Below are 19,646 nucleotides of genomic sequence, written 5' to 3'. Positions count from 1 at the left end.
ACAAGAAATGACGGTACTGCTGTCCAAATAAGCCAACAGCAACAGATGGTTACTCTGCATTACGGTGGAAGTAAGCAGATTTCAAACGGAAGTGAAGTGTGGGCTCTAATTTGCTCATTTCAAAGCAAAACAATTTAGCTGCAAGCAACACTTTTGAAGGCCGGAAAAAAGAAATGTTTTAAAGAAAACTAAGATGTTTCTAGGATACCCTATCAACCAGATGAGAGAAAACTCAAACTGAATATTTAGAGTCATTAGCATTTGATTTTAATGATTATTAACAAGCTCATTATTCAAGAAGCTCAACAAGTAGAACAGAAAACACATAAACAACTAGAGACAGGAATTAAGAATTTAACCATTTTTGTTCAAATAATTAGTACTTTTTAAGAAAAGCAATGCCATTTAATTGCCAAAAAAATATTGTGAGATCATTTAAATACTAATTAATTGTTTAAACAAATATTTAATAATTTAGTAAATTATAGAATAATACTGACAAAACCACGTCACATTCTTTAAACACGTCATTTGAACAACAAGTAAGGGTTAAAGATTTAAGCATCAACACAATAAAAGTATATTACAGTTTACATTTTATCCATGCATTAGAATGTGTTCTGTTTAATTTAAGATCATAGATTTTTACCATTATTTCTGGAAAACAATCGCTAAAATGTCATTCAGTGTTAACAACAGCTCATATACCAAAAAAACTTGTCCGGTATATTTAGAATTAAAATCAACAGATGACAGTAAACGACTCTCCAATCCTTGCCACTATCCTTCAAACAAAAAACCTTCATTTTTTTTTCAGCAATACATTTATTTAAAATACAATAAAATCTGGTATGATCACTTATTCTTTTATATATTTTAGTAAGTACGGGACAGAATGAGTACATTTCATTTTTTCATGAATATAAGCTGAATGACAAAGGAAATATTTCACCTATATTTTGACATTTAGTTTTTACAAAAGTTATTTGTAACATTAAAATTGACACTTTAAAAGCAAAATGAGACATTCTGTCTTTGACCCAAATGCACTGTTCGATTAACTAAAAAGACCCAGTTGATAAGAGTTGTTAATTCACATCACACTCATTTTTTTGTTGTTTTTTTTTTGTAACGGGGCTGTTCTAGGTGGGGATTAAACCTGGGTCTGTTTGGTCCGAAGTCACAGAATTAATGGATTGAGCTAACTCCCCACTAAATGAATCCAAGAGCAGGGATGATCAAATGGCCAGGAGTCGTGGGTCTTCAACAAGACAAAACTTTACTAATAGAAAGTGCAACAAAACAAGAGAAGCTGTGCTTCCAAAAACAGTACAAATAAAAATAGACACAAGGGTCCAAAGACTTAAACTTAGGCAGACTTAGCTTGCAACAGGTAACATAGGCTCAAGACTGAACAATAAGGCATGGCACAAACACACTTAAATAGGGCAAGACACAGGTGTGAGGCATCAGGCATAATGAGTGGTAGGGTTCAGCAGGAGTCTGGTGAGGGTTGCCACCTGCCGACCAGGAGGAAAATAGCAGTCCTGTTAAGGATTCCTTACAGGAGTCCCCCCTCTAAGAACGGCTCCTGACGTTCACTTGGTGGAGTCTTTGGGTGCGACGAAAATCCGTGATGAGCATAGGGTCCAAAATGTCTCGAGCAGGCACCCATGAGCGCTCCTCTGGGCCGTAACCCTCCCAGTCGACCAGATACTGTACTTTTCCTCTGACCTGATGAGAATCCACCAACCTACGCACAGTGTAAGCTGGTTGTCCATCGACAATCCGGGCAGCTGGGGCGGTCTTGTGAGCTGGGGACAGAGAAGAACAAACAACAGGCTTTAGCCGAGAGACATGAAACGTTGGGTGAATCCTCATGGACCTGGGCAGCTGTAGGCGGTCAGCTACTGGATTTATCTTCCTGAAGATCTTAAAAGGACCAATATAACGTGGAGCCAGTTTGCGAGATTCCACCCGCAGAGGCAGATCTCTGGTTGCGAGCCACACCCTCTGACCCGGACGAAGCACTGGTCCCAACCTCCGATGCCGGTTTGCATGCCTCCACCGGTGGTGGGAAGGATGGGTTCTGGTCTGGCCTCCTCTTCTGGGGAGTCAAACTGCCTCGAAAGTGCATCTGGTTTTGAGTTCTTGGAACCTGGGCGGTAAGAATGAACAAAGTCAAACCGGTTAAAAAAAACAGTGCCCAGCGTGCTTGGCGGGAATTCAGTCTCTTGGCCTCCCGAATGTAGGTTAGGTTCCTGTGGTCGGTCTAGATGAGGAACGGGTGCTTGGCCCCTTCCAACCAATGCCTCCACTCCTCCAATGCCACCTTTACTGCCAACAGCTCTCGGTTTCCAATATCATAATTCTCTGCTGCTGTTAGTCGTCGAGACAGATAGGCGCATGGGTGAAGCCTGTTGTCGACCCTGGCTCTCTGGGACAAGACTGCCCCTACCCCTACATCAGAAGCGTCAACCTCCACCACAAAGGGCAACTCTGGGTCTGGAAGGGTTAAGATAGGGGCAGATGTAAAGAGTCTCTTGAGCTTGTTAAAAGCTTGATTGGCCTTCTCAGTCCACATGAATGATCGGGCAGACTTCTTGGCGAGTGCGGAGAGAGGTTCTGCAACAGAGCTGAAGTTTCTAATAAATCTTCTATAAAAGTTTGCAAACCTAAGAAAACGTTGTACCTGCTTCACGGAATTAGGTTGAGGCCATTCCTGCACTGCTCGCACCTTGCCAGGGTCCATCTGGATGTTGCCCTTGGAAATGATGAAGCCAAGAAATGGGGTTGAAGACACATGGAATTCACTCTTTTCCAACTTGACAAAGAGGCTGTGTTTAAGTAACTGGGAAAGGACCTGTCGAACATGTTGGATGTGTTCTTGGTAGTTGCGTGAGAAAATAAGGATATCGTCAAGGTAGACAAAAACAAACTTGTTCAGCATCTCCCGCAAGACATCATTAATCAGTGCCTGGAAGACAGCTGGGGCATTGACCAGGCCAAAGGGCATTACTCTGTACTCATAGTGGCCCGTTCCACTCGTCCCCTTCTCGAATCCTGACCAGATGGTAGGCATTTCGGAGATCTAATTTGGTGAATATGGTGGCGCCTTGCAGGATCTCAAATGCAGAGGTCATCAGGGGCAGGGGGTAGCGATTCTTAATGGTGATGCGGTTGAGACCCCTGTAGTCGATGCAAGGCCTGAGGTCACCATCCTTCTTCTCAACAAAGAAAAACCCTGCTCCAGCAGGTGAGGTTGAAGTACGAATAAAACCATTATCCAAGGCTTCCTTGAGGTACTTCTCCATAGCGGTCCTCTCAGGGGCAGAGACAGAGTAAAGCCTACCCCACGGTGGGCATGCTCCAGGAACCAAGTCTATAGCACAGTCATATGGTCTGTGAGGGGGAAGGGAGGTGGCTCGGGACTTGCTGAAGACTTCCTTGAGGTCAGCATACTCTGGAGGAACTCTGGACAGATCAGGGAGACACACAGGAGGCATAATACTCTGGGTTTTTGAAATGGGAAGCTGCAGTGCAACCGTGGCCTGGGGAACTTGAGGCGACTCAGGGTGAAATGCTGGGCACTTCGCGGTGGCAGATTTAAACTGAGATACAGGTAGCTCTTGAGTATCAGACCTGTCTGTTTTGAGATTGGCAGGGCACCTGGATAGTCTCGAAATTGGCTCTGGGTATACCTCCAGTTTCTCAGTAGAATGGCAAAAAGAAAGAGCAGAAACACAACAGTTAGTTCCCCAACCTTTAACTACGCCTCTAGACCAGTCAATATTTGGGTTGTGACAAGTTAGCCATGGAAATCCAAGAAATAAGGGGGAGTTCTGGTAACTGGATAAGAAAAAACTGTATTAGTTCCTTGTGACCCCCAACTTCAAACTGAATAAACGAAGTGCAGTGACTAACCTGTCCCAACCCCAGAGGTCTGCCGTCGAGAGCTGTGATGGTTAGAGATTTCTGGAGGAGCATGGAAGGAATGCCCAAACGTCTGGCCACATCAAGATCTAAAAAGTTCCCAGCAGCCCCAGAGTCGATGAAAGCACCAAGCTGGTGATTCTGGTTGTTGTGGAAGATGGTGGCTTGGATAGTAACTCCAGAGGTTGTAGGATGAGGGAAGATATTTACTCTCGTTCCAGTTCCCCCTTTCCTGGACGAGAACTGGCTTTTCCCGACAATTCAGGACAGTTGGAGCGGAAATGGCCAGACCTTCCACAGTACAGACAGCGTCGCTCCCTCATCCGTCGATCCCTTTCTGTCTGGGTTAATCTTGTTCGACCCAGCTGCATGGGTTCCTCCAGATCACTGGGTTTCCCTAGTGGTTCAAAAGTATTGGAAAATTCCTGAGGACGATACACACTGGTTTCCCGACGTCGTTCCTGTTGTCGTTCTCGGAGACGATGATCTATTCGGATAGCCACCTCAATTAAAGATTCCAAATCCGGAGAAGGGTCTCTAAAAGCCAACTCATCCTTAAGTTCCGGAGACAAGGCCTGGTGGAATGTGGCCCTTAAAGCTCGCTGGTCCCAGCCACTCTCTGAAGCTAGGGTTTGCAGTGAGTGGTCCCTGTTGGTCCCACAAAGCCGAGGCCCAGTCTAAAGCCTTGCCAGTAAGAAGGGTTATGATGTAAGCAACTTTGCTACTCTCTGTGGGGAAGCTGCCAGGTTGTAACTGAAATACTAGGGTGCATTGAGTGACGAACCCACGACACTTCTCGGGACTGCCATCAAATCGTTCTGGTGCTGGTAGTTTAGGTTCTGACAGGGCGGCTACCACTGCTTGAGAAGGATTACCATGTGACAGCTGAGGCTCTTGTGACGAAGAAGCTGGAGCCTGAAGATTTAAACGTTGAAGAATCTCAGTAAGGATCTGCTCATGTTGCTGAATGGCAGCAGCTTGGCCTGATATGGCAGACAGAATGCAATCCACATAAGATGGTGGTGGACTCTCCTCCGCTGGATTCATGTTTTCTGGTTCAGTCTTGCTGTAACGGGGCTGTTCTAGGTGGGGATTGAACCCGGGTCTGTTTGGTCCGAAGTCACTGAATTAATGGATTGAGCTAACTCCCCACTAAATGAATCCAAGAGCAGGGATGATCAAATGGTCAGGAGTCATGGGTCTTCAACAAGACAAAACTTTACTAATAGAAAGTGCAACAAAACAAGAGAAGCTGTGCTTCCAAAAAACAGTACAAATAAAAATAGACACAAGGGTCCAAAGACTTAAACTTAAACTTTGGCAGACTTAGCTTGCAACAGGTAACATAGGCTCAAGACTGAACAATAAGGCATGGCACAAACACACTTAAATAGGGCAAGACACAGGTGTGAGGCATCAGGCATAATGAGTGGTAGGGTTCAGCAGGAGTCTGGTGAGGGTTGCCACCTGCCGACCAGGAGGAAAATAGCAGTCCTGTTAAGGATTCCTTACATTTTTCTTCGACTTACAATAACAGATTTATGATCTTAGAAGTGAGGCTTTTTAAAATTAACTGAACCAATTACTGTACTTTGTTACAGCTACTGGGGACATCCAATGGTTAAATCTGCATAAAAGAAATTAGACACAGCAAAATCTGACATGATGTATTCTACAAAGAACAACAAGTGTAAACTATAATATCATTAAAATCCAAAATACATTGTCTATATCATAAAATAAATAATAATGAAATGCTTATTTTATTTCAGTGGTAATGGTAAAAAGTTGTAATTGATAGAAATTACAAGCTTGAATAATAAGACACAAAAATTATGATTATTATTAAGAACACAAAAAATCAAGTTTGAAGTCTTTAATCTGATGAATAATAATGTTTAATAGTTACTTACGGAATACAGAAATAGACAACAGGCCACTTGTCTCAGTATATTCTGATCGACAGACAGGTAATTACTGCTGTGCAAAGGTGATCATTTGAGACTTTTTAAGGGACCTTTGTCATAGAGTTACTCAACCCACATAGGATTACAAATATACATGACAAACCGAAAACCGGCATTCACGTGAACTGGCAATTTTTTTTTTTTTTAAGTGTATCAAAATTCGTTTTTTTCCAACTAAATTTGCTTTAACCTTTAGCCTTCGATAACCCTTAATAACCCTTGGAATGTCATTGTGTGAAGAATACATGACACTGTGTAGGAGTTGTTTGGAATAGAGAATCATGCCTCTGTCACAAACTCAGTTTATAAAAAAAACACCATAATGATGTGTGATATGTAGGGAAATTTGGGAAACTACTGAAGCTCTATAGTGGACTCAACCATGTACATTGTGCAACAAAGCTTCTGGGAAACCCACCTCTGCCTGTTGCTAGGCAACTGCACAACTGTTCCAACCCGCTATTGTGAGGGTTGTGATTAGACCACAGCCCTTCCAGCATGATAGCGCGCACTTGTCACATTAAATCAAAAAGTTGTACCCGCTCATAAAAAAAGCACTTTCTATAAAAATAATAATGATATCTTTGAAAGTCAAGCATCCACCTAACAATGATCCAGTGTGGCATGTGTTTTCAACAATGCAATTAAAAAAATACAGCTTTCCAGGGAATAGTTGCAGTATGGAGATGAGTTTGTTTTTTCGTCAAAAAAGATTTGAAGAAACTTAGCATGCCATCACTTACTGACCAGTGGATCCTCTGCAGTGAATGGGTGCCGTCAGAATGAAGGTCCAAACAGCTAATAAAAACATCACAATAATCCACAAGTAATCCACACCACTCCAGTCCATCAGTTAATGTCTGGTGAAGCAAAAAGCTATATGCTTGAAATAAACAAATACATTATTAAGGTGTAATTTTTGGCCAAAATACAAGTCCATATTCTTCCTCCAGTGAAAAAGTCTATCCCATGTTGCCTTCACACATATTTGTTTTGAAATGTTTTGGATTTTTTTTGTTTCGGTATTTGATCTGTGCATATTTCTCTTCTTATTCAGACAACTTTTTCACTGGAGAAAGCAATATTATGGATTCCAATTAATTTAGTCAGAATAATTAGTTATAAGTTAAATATGTCTTAATAATAGACTTGTTTATTACAATCATTGAGCATTTCACTTTTCAATATGTTTAGTGATTTAATGTGGTACTTGTGAATTTATTGTAATGTTTTTATCAGCTGTTTGGGCTGTTTCTGACGGCACCCATTCACTGCACCGGATCCATTGGTGAGCAAGTGATTTATGCTACATTTCTCCAAATCTGTTCTGATAAAGAAACAAACTCATCATGTTGGACAGCCTGATGGTAAGTACACTTTAAACACTTAAAGTAAAATCTTTTCAAATCACTTTTTCAAATCTTTATTTTTGAGGGGGTGGAAATTAAATTTTTGTTATCATTTACTTACCCTACTGTTGTTCCAAAATCTTTTAACTTTCTTTTTAACTCGAAACACAAGTGATTTCAAACATTTTTGAAGCTCATTATTAAGACAGATTAAAAGCTAATAATTCCATTAAGCCATCGTTTTGCTTCAAAAGACCTAAGTCATGGACAACTTTTATGTTCTAATGCTGCTTTGCAATCTTTTTGGAAAAGGAAAAAGAGTGGTTATGTTTTTCAGAAGAAAAAAAATATATCCAGTTTTGGTAAATAAATGGATGAAAAATGTATCATTTCTGTGCACGTTGCAAAGATGCATCAGTGACTCCGTTTTAAATTACTAGGTTTCAAAATATTCATCATTCAACTCCATCAACCAGGAAGATTTGAACAGCTAATGTTTTATCTACTGTTTTGCTCAAAATTAACCACAAACCAACAAGCCTTGACCCACACCTGTGGTATAATTTACATAATTACCTAAATAATAACCTTCAGCCCATTACACATGCAATGTTCATAAATAGAATTACACCTTTTTTGTCTTTGAAATAACACAGAAGACGTTTTTCTGCTAATTTAGTGGCATGAGGCAACAACAACAATACAAAAACTCAAGTAAACTCAAATCTCTTGTGAGGAACAGATAGCAATCCGATTAAGGGATTTGCAAAAGGTTTCCTTGGAGTGAGAAACACTTCGATTGGGGAAGTCCATGCCAGAGCACAACGCCTTGCCAGATGCTGTGCTGCTGGAAATGATTAGATTTCTTAAGAAACCTCAGTTCGTTGCCAATTAAATTCTGACCTACCATATGTATTTGTTTGCAAATGTTTTGGGTATTTTTTTAGATTGGCTCCTGGAGAAAACTATTCTTCTTTTCTAGAACTAAAGGAATGTTTTTGGTTTAATACAAGTCAGCTCTATTGACAATATTTGTGGCACAAACCTGATTTAAACTAAATAATTTACATGGAACACTTATTTACATTTTAAATATAATCATAATATCAAATAACTGTAAATCAAACATTAAAACTGCTGTTAATTTAGTATTATTTATATATTATTATATATTAATTTTAGGTTAAGATTTAGTAATTCTATGTGATTTTATCATTTTTATATATTTATATATTTTTTTATATTTATATACATCTTTTTCTGTTTTATTAATTTTAGTAATTCAACAAACAAATATTTTTTTTAGTTTGTTGCCAAGGCAATCCAAAGTTTTCATCTTATATATATATTTTAATGGAGATTTATTTCAGACACCAATTTATTTTTTTTTTTTTATAGCTTTAGTTTAACAATAACAACACCAATTAACACTAACATAAATTATATTTCTCTTCAAACGCTTTATTCTCATCTTAAACCACATTATATATATATATATATATATATATATATATATATATATATATATATATATAGTCCTGGACAAAGTGTAAGTATAGAACAGAGATGAATGAAGTTTTCTTCAAAGAGAGCTAATTAATCACTTTCCAGTGTTAACTCTCTCTTTGTGAGCCTCTTATAGAGGGATTAAACTGACATGGTCATGCCAGCTCAAATCGCCGCTCAGGAAGAGAGAGATAACATATCCATACTTCTCTTTCTGTTCTACAGTCAGATAATGGATGTAGAGAGAAGAGCTGAACTCCCTCTCACGTGGCAATCATATCTGATGACCATATGCTCAGGGGTTTGCCAATGCATTATGACAGCCAGAAACAGATTCCATGTTTGGTGTTTCATTTTACAGATTTAATTTTAGACACCAAATATTCTTCCATATAATGTCTGCTGCTCAATCTGTTCATCAAATTATTTACAGAAATAGTGTAAATCATGTCAACATTTACTCAATTTTACAATATGCTATCCAATCCATAAAATGTATTAAGATTATACACTTTTCATTTCCATAATATAGTTTCAGTAAATGTGGACGTCATATGGACCAAATTCATATACCTTTATCATTTTTGGTATTTATGGAATTTGACTCTGCACTGCAGTTTGAACATTCTGCATAAAATTTCATGTTTTCCAAACAGGTTTAAAAAGTACACTTCACATCATTAGATATGATGTTGTGAGTCAATGATTATACAGGTGCATCTCAATAAATTAGAATGTCATGGAAAAGTTCATTTATTTCAGTAATTCAACTCAAATTGTGAAACTTGTGTGTTAAATACTGAAGACTGAAGCAGTTTAAGTCTTTGGTTATTTTAATTGTGATGATCACATTTAACAAAAATCAACCAATTCACAATCTCAAAAAATTAGAATATGGTGACATGCCAGTCAGCTAATCAACTAAAAAAACACCTGCAAAGGTTTCCTGAGCCTTCAGATTGGTCTCTCAGTTTGGTTCTACACAATCATGGAGAAGACTGCTGATCTGACAGTTGCCCAAAAGACAATCATTGACACCCTTCACAAGGAGTGTAAGCCACAAACATTCATTGCAAAAGAAACTGGTTGTTCACAGAGTGCTGTATCCAAACATGAAAGTTGAGTGAAATTAAAAAGTTTGGAAGAAAAAGATGCACAACCAACCGAGAGAACCTCAACCTTATGAGGATTGTCAAGCAAAATCAATTCAAGAATTTGAGTGAACTTCACAAGGAATGGACCGAGGCTGCGGTCAAGACATCAAGAGAAACTACATTTGGCTGCAGCTGTCGTATTCCTCTTGTTAAGCCACTCCTGAAAAACAGGCAACATCCACGAACTGGTCTATTATCCAGTGGTCCAAAGTCCTCTTTTCAGATGAGAGCTTTGAAAGTTTTGTATTTTATTTGGAGCCAAGGTCCTAGAGTCTGGAGCAAGGGTGGAGAAGCTCATAGCCCAAGTTACTTGAAGTCCAGTGTTAAGTTTCCAAAGTCTGTGATGATTTGGGGTGCAATGTCATCTGCTGGAGTTGGTCTGTTGTGTTTTTTGAAAACCAAAGTCACTGCACCCATTTAGCAATAAATTTTGGAGCACTTCATGCTTCCTGTGCTGACCAGCTTTTTGAAGATGCTGATTTCATTTTCCAGCAGGATTTGGCACCTGCCCACACTGCCAAAAGCACCAAAGGTTGGTTAAATGACCATGGTGTTGGTGTACTTGACTGGCCAGCAAGCTAACCAGACCTGAACCACAGAGAGAATCTATGGGGTATTGTCAAGAGGAAAATGAGAAACAAGAGACCATAAAATGCAGATGAGCTGAAGGCCACTGTCAAAGAAACCTGGGCTTCCATACCTCAGCAGTGCCACAAACTGATCACCTCCATGCCTTGCTGAACTGAGGCAGTAATTAAAGCAAAAGGAGCCCCTACCAAGTATTGAGTACATGTACAGTTAATGAACATACTTTCCAGAAGGCCAACAATTCACTAAAAACAAATATTAGTCTTATGAAGTATTCTAATTTGTTGAGATAATGAATTGATGGGTTTTTATTAAATGTGAGCCAAAATCATGAAAATGAAAAGAACCAAAGGCTTAAACTACTTCAGTCTGTGTGCATTGAATTTAATACACAAGTTTCAGAATTTGAGCTGAATTACTGAAATCAATAAACTTTTCCACGCCATTCTAATTCATTGAGATGCACCTGTATAATGAAATCGTGACATCACAATACCAACAAATCACAGTGTTCAGATCGCATTCTGCCATCGTCTTTAAATACCCTTTGTTGTCCTGGGATTTTTACTGATATTGAATCTCTGTTTAATCCCTGTGGACCTTCCCTTTAAAAGTCCTGGGAGCTTGAAAGGGCTCGCAGGGTCTCTATCATCTGAAGGCAGGGTGCTTCTAATACACGCTGAAGACCTGTTTGATGTATGAAGGTGCAGTTGCACTTCAAAGCTGAAATGTGTTCTCACAGTTCTCATAAAGAGATGCTATTGAAAGAGAAAGACATGAAAGTGCATGTGTGGGGTTAAAGAACTGTCAAGCCTTCAACACAAACAGCTCTTTTTCTCTCAAACACCCTTGCAAACAAATTATGCAAGGAAGACTTAAATATAATCCATAATGTATGCAATGGCTCACTCATTAGTTTTTCATTTAAAGTTACTCATCTATTATGAATAGACAGACAACAGTGGCCCAGTAGTGCACAACACAATGCATAGGACTCATTTGTGTTGTGGATTTGTTTCCTTTGTGTTGCAGCTTGTTTCTGTTGTGTTGCGACTTGTTTCCATTGTGTTCTGCTAATTTTGTTGTGTCACAGCTTGTTTCCATTTTGTTGCAGCTTGTTTTGGTTATGTTTTGCTAATTACTTTATGCTACTGTATGTTTTTTTTTTGTTGTTGTTGCAACTTATTTTCATTGTGTTGTACTAATTTTGTTGTTCCATGGCTTGTTTTCGTTGTTGCGGCTTGTTTCTGTTGTGCTAATTGAATTTTGTTGTGGCTTGTTTCCATTGTGTTGTGCTAATTTTGTTGTTTTGTGGCTTGTTTTCATTGTGTTGTACTACTGACATTGTTTTGCAGCTTTCTGTTGTGCTAATTTAATTGTGTTGCAGCTTGTTTCCATTGTGTTGTGCTAATTTTGTTGTATTGTGCTAATGTCGTTGTGCTGTGGCTTGTTTCTGTTGTGTTGTGCAATTTTTTTTTTGTGCAGGGAGTTATTTCCATTGTCCTAATTTTGCTGTGTTGGGACTTGTTTCTAGTGTGTTGAAACTAAAAAAACAATTGTGCTAATTTTGTTGTTTTATAGCTTGTTTCCATTGTCTTGTAGTAATTTTGCTGTTTTGTGGCTTGTTTCTTTATGTTGCGTCTTGTTTCCATTGTGTTATGCTCATGACATTGTATTGCGGCTTGTTTCCATTGTATTGTGCTAATTTTGTTGTTTTGTGTCTTGTTTCTTTATGTTGCGTCTTGTTTCCATTGTGTTATGCTAATGACATTGTATTGCGGCTTGTTTCCATTGTGTTCTGCTAATTTTGTTGTTTTGTGGCTTGTTTCTTTATATTGCATCTTGTTTCCATTGTGTTGTGCTAATGACATTGTGTTGCAGCTTGTTTCCATTGTGTTGTGCTAATGATATTGTGTTGCAGTTTGATTCTGATGTGCTAATTTCATTGTGTTCCAGCTTGTTTCCATTCCGTCTTACTAATTATGTTGTTGTGCAAATGTCATTGTGTTGCGGATTGTTTCCGTTGTGTAGTGCTAATTTTGTTGTGTTGCGACTGTTTCCATTGACCTAATTTTGCTGTGTTGGGGCTTGTTTCCATTGTGTTGCAACTTTTTTTGTAGCTAGTTTCTTTTGCATTGTGCTAATTGTGACTTGTTTCTATTGTGTTGTACACTGGGCCACTTTAACAGATTAGGTTTAGTCCATTTTAAAAACACAGCCTGCAATGACTTGCAAAAAAGAAAAGCATATAAACGCATTCATTCATTCCAGCAACACTTTTACTGACTCCACTCCCACACTTGCCAATTCCCGTCAGCTATATTCCATAATCTCTCATTTCCCCAGTGAAGATCTATCAGCGGCGTCCTTCCCCCTTCCACAACAGGCTTCCCTCAAATGAGCTCTTTATGTAAAACTCTTAAAAATCAATTTCTTCATAGACAATCTTGAACTTTGTGGGTTGAGTGTGTCTTTATACTTGCCTGTCTATGTGTGTCTATGCCTGTGTGTGCATGTCCTCAAGACTATTTTTAAACATCTGTGGCAGGCTTAATCCATCTTGTGTGGTGAGAGGGCCCAGCAGATCTGAATATTACAGTAACCATATTTTAACAAGACTCTAGAGTATTCACATAAGCATTAAATACAGCGCCGGGTCGCTTTGTTGGAGGGGGGTTACTCTACTTTTGCATTCTGATCCTGTAAACCTACAGAGAAGGCTAAATCACACATGGTTGTTGGGGTTGTGGGAAAGCATTTGCCTCCCGGTCACCTGAATAAAGGCATTTTAAAATGAGAGTTAAGCAGTAAAATTAATCCATGTTTCACTCTTATGCTTCAACATGTTTTTGAAAACATAAGGTCAGTGATGATAAAAGAATCTAATCAAAGCAGTTTTTCAGAATCCTCTGTAAAATAAAGATAAAACGATTAATGAATTTAGATGAATTGTGTCTGCTGATGGCTCTGTTTATTTGCAAGCACTCTCTGCATTGTTTTATTGTTTGATTCACTAAAGGAATTATGCAAATCAAGTAACAGCATAACATGGCACAAAATCTGTGCCAAACACAATTTGCATGGCACAGTTTCTACACAAAATGATCTACTGTCAGAGTCAGAGTGCATAGGTTAACATGCTTATGAACATCATAGTCACCCAAATTTTTCCTGTAACTCTCCGCTATATATTTCAAATGAAAAAAAGAGGCAAAGGTCACAAAAATGAAAGCAAAACAAAAGCGGTGTTTAGTGGTAAAAAAGAAAACTCATAAAATTTAATTGAAGGTGGGACCCTAGTCATATCTAGAGATGAAAACTAATTGAAACTTGTTGTGGGCCAGCATTAACGCCCAAGCAACAAGTATAACAACACCCTAGTATCTAGTGTTGGGGTTAACACGTTACAAAAAATACAATTAACACAATCAAATTACTTTTTTTCAACTAGTAACACAATAAATGAACTATTTACAAGAATAAGTAATGCCAGTTACTTTGTTAATTACTTTATGTCCTGGGGGTTGTTAATTTCACTTCGGTGTAAAGATGCTTCACATTTGCCAAAAATATAAATAGAACTATAAAAATAAAAAATATAAATATATTATAAATATCAATTTTTGTATTAAAAACAAACAAGTAAACTTAGCCCAAAGAATAAAAAGTAACTCAAAAGTAATGTAATACATTACTTTCCATAAAATGTGATCAAGTAATCCAATTAGTTACTTTTCAAGGAGTAACGCAATATTGTAATGCATTACTTTTAAAAGTAACTTTCCTCAACACTGCTAGTTTCATAACAATCACTTTTGCTTGGCAATAAATCAACACTCACATGTTCTTCAGCCACTAACAACACCAAACAGACTTGCAAAAAAAATGTATGCACTTGTTTCCCAAAATAAACATCACTTCAGAATGCAGAACACAAACTATAAGACACAAAGTGAAATTGTGAAGAAATGGAGCAGAAAAAAAATGAAAAAAAGAAGGAATAAAATTAAAGAATGAGTAGCAGTGCCAGTTCATAGTGACATGTCAGTCAAGATCTAAAAATTATCAAACTAAAATCAAATTCCACAAGCCTCATACACTATATTCTCAGTTCTCTGAGGACAAACAATAGCTGTGTGGTACAGACCAAAGTGTATGTTGTCACCTGTTACTTTCATTTACTTAACTCTTACCCTCCTTTCCAACCGACATTTTTGAATGGGTATCACAATTAGTTAAGAAAGAATAAATAAATAAATAAAAATGAATGAATGAATGAATTGATTAATTAATTAATTAATCAAATAAATAATTAATAATAACAGCAAATAGAGTTGTAAAGACCCACTCATGAAAGGTGCATGTAAATATAATTGGTGTATAATATTAAATAAAAGCAATTTTGCGATATCTATTCACATTTTTTTTTAAGTGTCCACTGCCTAGACCAGATGACTTGAGCCACATGGTTTCATAGAAAAATTTGAAGCTTGACTTCAGTAAAATGAGATTCTATTTTGTTGGTTCTCGTCGTGATAATTGCATGATGACAGAAGTTTGACTCAAGGCGGAAGGCAGATGTCTTCAGTCATTGTCAGACATTCACAAAGGAACACTGATCTGCTGTCTGAAAAACTGCTCCTAAAAATCTATCACCAGATTTGAAAGAGAAGAGAGGGAAAGAAAGATAAAAGCTTCATGAGTCCATAGACATCTCATGTGCTATCTTCCCCTCTTTGACATCTTCTGATTCAGTGTACTTTCAGCCCTCAGCCTGCTTACATTTTTAGAGCTGGCTCTGTAAATCATGAGCCAAAATTTATATCATAACATTGTCTCCGCTCCTACTGTGATTTGAGAGAGCCGTATTTGACCTATATGAACTTACGCCCCCATAACGCCTACCCTTTGAGTTGAGCCCTACATTACAAGAGCCAATGTGAATCACAAAGCTCATGCAGACAAACTGCTCCTCTGGATAAGCCCTGAAAGTACAGATCACACCGCCAGTCAGGATTTCGGCTGACATAGTAACATTCTGTTGAAATATTCAAAAACATAAAGATAACCTCTTCACGAGTTATTCAGATTGTTGGTGTTTCTCAAAGGCTTTTGTAGGATTTTTAATCAAAGTATTGAATCAAAAAAAGATTTGAAAAGTTTACATTAATTAATGTAAACTTTTATTTTACAAGCTGAAGAATAAGGACCTTTGCACTAAGCTTGACGCAATAAAGTTAACCGAATACCTGTCAAATGGTAGCCTGATGACATCAGACTTTGTGCTTCCACTCAATTTCAGTTAGCTTCTGTATTCAGTCTGAGATAGCAAACCATCTTCCAGTTTTCCTCTGGCTCCAAAACATCCGTCCAATCAATGAACAGTGGGTGGGCTGAGAGCCGTTATGTAGACGCTAAGCGCCGAGTTTACGATCGTAGTTTAGGTTAGGGAAATCGAAAACGACAGCGGACATGGGGACACAAGATGCTATTTGCTCCGTTGTGGAGAATATTCCTGGCATTTGCCAACTGAAGCACGAACAAGAAGAGTGTTTGTTTCACATTTTGAATGGAGGTGATGTTGTGGTCGTACCGACAGGTTTTGGGAAAAGTTTAATTTATCAACTGAACCGATCGTCAGCAAGAAACTGGGGAGGCAAAAGTCCGACAAGGTGATAGGTGATACATGGAGGGTCAGATTAAGGAGGCAGCAAAACTCGCTCTATGTTTTTGGTTTCGCAGCATACCTATGTTTACAGTGGAAGTGTGACCCGGCTGAGCCAGCGCATAACACACGTCATAACCAAACGTTATGTGATTGGCTTACAGGTAACCAATGATTTTAAACTTCAGACAAGCGCCCACCCACGGGAAAGTAAAAGCTTGTCAATTATGCCCTTCCAGACTCTGTCTACAAAGCAAAGTGAAGTAGCAGAGTTTGGTATTACCAGGCTAGTCAAATGGTGCTTTTTCACCGAATGAGAAACAATTGCTCATTTCAGTTAATTCATGCCTGCCCAATAGGTGGCGCTGGCTGAGAATGCATGTTACACCTGCACACTAGGTGGCACAACCACTATTCACTATAACAAACAAAGTGTAATGTGATGTAAATGAGAGATTCATTGTGCAAAAGTTACATTTATTATAACGGAACTTTGTGAGATTGCGGTAAACTGAAGTGATTGACAGATTTTCCGTGATTTTAAAGATAGTGCTCTTTGTGTGGTTTTTTTGGTAATATATAATCTATTAAGAGTTTATTAAAAAATAATAATAATAATAATAATTTAATAAAACTTTATGGACACATACATGCTGCAAATTATCAGGAATGAAATTCACATATTTATGCGAGATTCACTCTTGAAATAGCAGTGACTGCCATTTCTATAACCACACCTGTAAAAAGAACAGAAAAAAAAAGTTTTTGTTGTTGGTACAGTTCTATTATTGCTTTTTATAAACAGCTCGTTAGCGATTTCATTGTTGTGAGCACATAAACAATTCCACCCTAAAATTAAAACAGCAAGTTTGATCTTGACAGTGCCTGGACATGTAGGCTGTCCAGTGATCCATATTCACCCCTACCAAAAGAGTTGTAAAATAACACAAATAAACAAGCCCCCTATATACCTACACCAGCCTATTGTCTCTTGAGCTGCTTTACCTTTAAATTACAGTCCAAGTGTCAACAGCACAACTTGGTCCCCATCCCAGAGGGCCATTTGTTGAAGGTGCAGTGCCTTCACTTAAATGTCAAGTGTCTTGTTTTGAGGTTGGGTATCATAGAGGATTAATAGTATAGGTCAGTGTCTGGTTTTGTATTTTAGTGAATGTACATTCTGTTAAAAACACACATACACACAGATTCACACATATGCACTGAGAGTCTAGTCAGAAGATATTGCCTAACCTGATTTTACCAAGTGAGACATGTTCCTGGGACAACATCGTTGTTGACCCTGGAACAACATTGTGATTAACCAATCAGATTTGAAGAACCAGTTTATAGATTTTGTGAAGTTTATGCTTAAAATCAGTGTTTGGTGCTTGTACATCAGTGTCATTCATCTATTATTTCCTCTGATTTTAGGGATTACTCATGGTTAAGGTTAGGTTTAGGTGTAGGGATATGATTAAGAATATATTTTTGGAGTAAAATGTTGTTCCAGGGTCAACAAAATATGTTGACCTAGGAACACATCGGACTTGGCAAAATCATGACGTGCGAAGATATTGTATATTGTAGTCTAAAAATGCAATTTATTTTATTTCCCCACAAAACAAAATGACATCCTATTTAAAAAAAAAAAAAAAAAGGGATTTGCAGCACCATTTTGGAAAGCCAGTGAAGCAGAACCCTGTTCTAATTCTCACCAGTGGATATGTTGGTAATGGAAAATCAGAGTGTGTGTAAATTGCCCTCCTGTCAATGCGCCACAAAACAAGCTGCCCTCACTGAGAAAAATATAAACAGCTTTAAATGCACCACAGCTGCTTTATATATACAGATTTGTTTAGCAAGAACATAATTGTTAGACACTTTTTCGGTTACTTTTATTATGATGCTATATTATTGTTCCAAATTGTGGAATATCATTATTTAAATGACAAAACAAACACTCATATTAGAAATGTCACATCTAGGTCACTTAAAGCAGTCAAATAAAAGCACAAACAATGATAATTGCATGCCTCTCAGGAATGCTTTAATCTGATTGGTCATTGTAAAATCAGATTCTTGCATAATAAAATGAATTAAACCGAGAAAAAAAAAATCTGGTTACAATGTAAGCTAAATAAAGTCCAATTAGTCAACCATTATTACAAAATGATGCCTTTTAGGCTAACGCTTGATCACCCCGTTGGGATTCATTTTCTGATAATGATCAATTGACTGTGCATTATTTTTTACACATTTGCCTAAATTACATATATTTAATTTGTATTTTGATCAATGGGAAAAGCATATTACATATTCAATAAAATATCTTTAAAAACATTTAACATAGTGCGAAGAAATTTAGATAAAATGCATAAAGGTATATATATAAATAAGAGGTTTTCTTTCCACATCAAAGTCACTTAAAAGCCAGTGACATGCAATTATGTTACAGTGACATTTTATGGGATAAAATCTGATAACAATAGTAAAGTAAGTGGTGACTGGCTCTTTTAAATGTAAGGTGGGACTACAGTCACTATATTGCTTTATTACATATCAATAAACATAACATTCTCCCTCTCCTTCTCTCTATATCTAAATATAGTGCATGCACTTTTCTGTAAACTTAGCCAGAGGATTTAATTTGACTTAAACTCTCTGAATCCCTAATGCAACTTTATGGGAAAAACTTCCTGCAGGAAAAAGTATTTCCTGCATTCTCTTTTTTTGTGAGTCCTCAAGCTATTATGTTTCTCAAAAATGGAAATGTTTTCTTGCTCTGCAAACAAATCAAATCACAAAAGGGAGATGAAAAATTAAGTTATTCTGCATTTGCATCAAATGAAAGATATAAACAGAAGATATGGCATTGTCCATCTGCTTTCTCTCATTAACCATGCTGCAAAACCAGCGGTGGAAAGAGAAATGTGATGGAGGTAAAAGAACCAGGAGCAGACCTTGGCTGGTGGAGGGTTTGTGTGCTCTCCTGTTCGTCTGTCAGTTAAATATGTGAATCACTCTTCTGTTTGTGTGCCTATTTCTAAACCAGTCTACCTGCCAAACAGCCATTTGATCTTTCTTTACTTGTACTCTGACAGGAAACACATTTGTACCTTCTGCACGGTGTGCTGAATTTACCCAAACCGTGATTTTACTCCTACTTTGGCCATAACATTTATAGAGAGAAAAGTATAACAGAATTAATGTGTTTTATTGCAGTCAGAACATTTATCAGTGTGGTATAATGCAATTACAAAATGCTGGGCTTCCTGAATCATTAAGTAGGATGTTAGTAGCACATAAGTATTATTTAATATCCAGCGCATGTTTCCAATTACATATCACTGAGTAATATGTACAAGCATTCATTAAATTACCACTTGCAAATCCATTATCTGCAACTTAATAGGATCTTTACACTTGCTTTCAAAGTTTAAGAGAGACAAATGGCACAAAGTAAACTATATAAGCCTACAAAAAA

General features: G+C 37.7%; 1 protein-coding gene across 1 annotated transcript in view; it reads right to left on the bottom strand.

Moving 5' to 3' along the window:
- The window catches only part of LOC127957340 (calcium-binding protein 7-like), a 40,571-nt gene that overhangs the window by 11,416 nt on the left and 9,509 nt on the right, over positions 1-19,646 (bottom strand). The gene's annotated exons all lie outside the window — the stretch shown is intronic.

This window comes from Carassius gibelio, chromosome B5 (genome assembly GCF_023724105.1).
Source record: "Carassius gibelio isolate Cgi1373 ecotype wild population from Czech Republic chromosome B5, carGib1.2-hapl.c, whole genome shotgun sequence".
NCBI classification, from domain to species: Eukaryota; Metazoa; Chordata; class Actinopteri; order Cypriniformes; family Cyprinidae; genus Carassius; species Carassius gibelio.
The sequence above is the reverse complement of the archived record's forward strand: the minus strand, read 5'-3'. Positions and strand labels throughout refer to the sequence as shown.